Source organism: Frankliniella occidentalis, unplaced genomic scaffold, assembly GCF_000697945.3.
Source record: "Frankliniella occidentalis isolate FOCC.00 unplaced genomic scaffold, Focc_3.1 Scaffold14, whole genome shotgun sequence".
Taxonomy (NCBI): Eukaryota; Metazoa; Arthropoda; class Insecta; order Thysanoptera; family Thripidae; genus Frankliniella; species Frankliniella occidentalis.
In genome coordinates, this window is record NW_026267144.1 from 2,166,306 (window position 1) to 2,169,810 (window position 3,505).

Consider the following 3,505-nt stretch of genomic DNA (forward strand, 5'->3'; position numbering starts at 1 on the left):
GCGCGGGTAGGTTTTTGAGAAGGAAACACTAACCAGGCCAAGTCGACCGCGTTCGCGTCGTTTTAACCTTTCACCCTCACTTTCTAGCTGCTCGAGTCCGCGCAGAGCGGCGAGTAGGCAATTCCCGGATGTTGCCCCCCCCCTCCCCCCGCAGTAGGCTTCCTCGCCAGCGTCACGGAGAGGCCAGTGGAATCGACGACCACCCTGGGGATTCGCACGGATTTAGTGCAATGCAAAGGACTACAAAGTTCTTTTTCAAAGTGCTTTTTTTCCTATTCTTTTTTTCATAGTGCGTGCGCACAGCCGCGGGCGGCGAGCAGGGAAGGGTTGTTGGCGGTATCGAAGCGCGCTCCCCCGCCATGCATCGCCGGCCCGCGCCCCGCGCCCCGCGCGCGTCAAGATGTGATATTATTATCGAAAAGTGGCCGAATCGATGACAAAAGAGGGACGCGGCGGGGTGAGCGACATAATGGACGAGGCGATACATTGTGGCCGGCAGGCCAGGGGAGGGATGGTTACATCTCAGGCGTCGATATATCTACGGCATGTGTGTGTGTGTGTGTATGTGTGTGTGCGAACACGACTTGCAATAAATTACCTTCCGCGCGTAGCCCTGTCCGCGAAAATGCTCTCCCAGACTAGAATTTTTCATTTCTCCTCGAAAACTGCGCTACACATTTGGGATGTTTTTTTTTTTCAATTTTGTTTAAATCATCAACCGTCTCTATCGTCAATGAAAGCATACCATAGGTGGCTACCTGACGCCCCATTTTCGTAGTTATACTGTACCGCATGCACGCGTGAGGGCGGGTTGCCTACTCGCACGGGGCCATAAGGAGCCTTGAGGAGCCGTGAGCAGCGAGGATGGGCAAACCTGCCCCCTCCCGCCACCGCCCGGCCCCCACGCATGCGGTACAGTTTAAATACGAAAGTGCGCTTCGTGAGTTAGCCACCTGGTACTTCAGCCGTACAGTCTGTATAGGTGTGTAGTAAGTTCGTCTGTAAGCGTGTGTGTGTATGTGTGTTGTGTGTGCGAAGGGGGGCGGGGGATACACTAAAACTGCCAAATTCACTCATTTTCAGCACCTTGAGGGTCCTTTTGTGCCTTTGCATGGGCACTAATAACTCGGAGTTTGGTTATAGTGGCCCAGAGAAAGGCACGACTTTGCACCTTTTTTTCGCATGAAACACTACTGCAGTGCATGTAGGGGAAGGATAGAGTGATATGGAGGAAAGCCAGAGAGGTCGAGACCGCGAGTGGGTGCGTGTGTGAGAGAGACACATATAAATGAGTGAAAGAGGAAGCAGAGGACGTGCACGTGCAAGAGACAACACCGCAGGAGTAGTTGTCCGTATGGCGGCGCGTCCGCGTCCTGCGGCAGGCGCACCCAATGGCGGGGAGCGCGCGCCCCACCCCTCCGGGCCGGCAGCGTGGAGCCGCACGGCACAGCCCGGCCGGGCCGCGGCCCCCAGCAACGGAAGGGGAGCGCGGCGCGGCGCGGCGCGGCGCGGCTCGGGGTGGCGCGGCGAAGGGGGAGGCACGTATCAAAATGGCGACCAAGCTTGGGAGCGCAGAGCGCTGCGAGCGGAGGGAGGGTTTGGCGGGCAGGGGACGCCACCTCCCTCACCTCTTTCCATATCTTTCCTCCCCGCTCTCTTTCTCTCTCTCAGGCCGTCGATTCCTCTCACCTATATAGCCCTCTCTCTTCCTTCGCCCCCCTCTCGCTCGCCCTCTCCATCCCCTTTACTAGCCTCCCTCTTTTTGTGTGATTCAACTCGTCCGGTGACGCACCGTGGCGGTGCTACAGGCTGGCCTGGCCGTGCTCCCTGGCACGACAGCCTACCGCCCTACGCGTAGGCCGTCCCGTGGCGTGGCTGTGCGCAGCGCGCGGCCTACCTCGCCGGGGGGCACACGGTACGGTGGTGGAGGCGATCCAGGTCTTGCTTGTGCCCACTTCACCGTGGAGCTGGCGCCTACCACCCCACGCGTAGGCCGTCCCGTGGCGTGGCCGTGCGCGGCGCGTAGCCTACCTCGCCGGGGGGCAAGCGGTGGTGGAGGCCGGCCCAGCTCCAGCCCCAGCCCGAACCTTGTGCCCACTTCACCGTGGCGCCTACCACCCCATGCGTAGGCCGGCCCGTGGTGTGGCTGTGCGCGTCGGGCGGCCCACCTCGCCGGGGGGCAAGCGTTGGTGGAGGGAGGCCGAGGTGGAGGCGATCTAACTCCAGTTCGGGTTTCGGGTTCGGGTTTTGTGCCCACTTCACCGTGGAGCTGGCGCCTACCACCCCACGCGTAGGCCGGCCTGTGGCGTTGCTGTGCGCCGGCGCGCGGCCTACCTCGCAGCGGAGGCTTGTTCGCTGTTAGCTTTATTCATAAAACCATTTTAAAATTCATGATTCTCTCTGCGCTAGAAATTAACCATGGAGTGTGCCGTGTTTTACTCTCGCATACTGTGTCTGTTGAAGGTGAAAATTGAGCACCGTAAAATCAGACGAAAAAAAAAACGGGGCCAGGAAGGAAGTTTTTCTCCGTCGGCATGGGCAAGAGAAAGTAGCCAAATCTCGTTTTAATGTAATTAAAAAGCCAAGGACATCAATCAGCGGCTGTCACAGCGCCGCCCCGCGCCGCCCCGCGCCGCCCTGCCTACGCCTCGCGCTCCGCGCCCCGCCCGTTCCTCGGAAGCCCCAGCCTAATCCATCTTGGAATGCTCCCGACAGAGCCGAGCGTTTGGAAAAACGCAAAGTAAAAGGTCATTTGTCAAAACATTTCCTCGCGGCCAACATTGATGGATCTATCAAAACAACGGCACTGCAGAAAGGGGGTAGGACCTGCCACTGGAAGCAATCTTTATATATTTGCAACGAGAGAAAGAGAAGGAAAGAGAGAGAGAGTGCGCATGAAAAGGGGGCAGATGAAAGGGTTACACACTTCGCTCTGTTGAAAGGATGCAAAGAAAGGATTGCGGCATGGTTGAGGGGTTATCTGGATCCGTTAAAGCATTTGAAGGTAATCTTCGGCTAGTATGATTCTAATGGTTGCGGTTGACTTTTGTGGTTTGACGCCAAGTAATAATGTGCTGGGTAATGCCGGGGTTATGCAAATAGAAAGGGTTCGTCGGTGAAGAGGGAAACTGTTGTGGTTAATGCCTGGCCGCAAAATTTGCCTCTTGAAGGGTTTGAAATCATATCCTGACGACAAAGGAAACAAATGGAAATAGAGTGGTTAAGAAATATTCAATATATAATTCAGTAATATATAACATAAAATCTCTTTTCAAAAAGGAAAACAAAGCGGAGCTCTGGATGACTTACCGGTCTCTAGCCGATGAGCAGCTGCCCGACCCGAGCCGGCGCGGTGAGCAAGCGAAGCCCTGCCTGCCCAGCCCATCTAACGCGATGCGCATGGGGGGCGTCATTTGACATTTAAAACAGGCGGCCAGGCAGTGGCCGGGGCGGGGAGGGACAAACTACATGTAAATGCAGCGGGGGTGCGGGGAGAGGAGGGGGG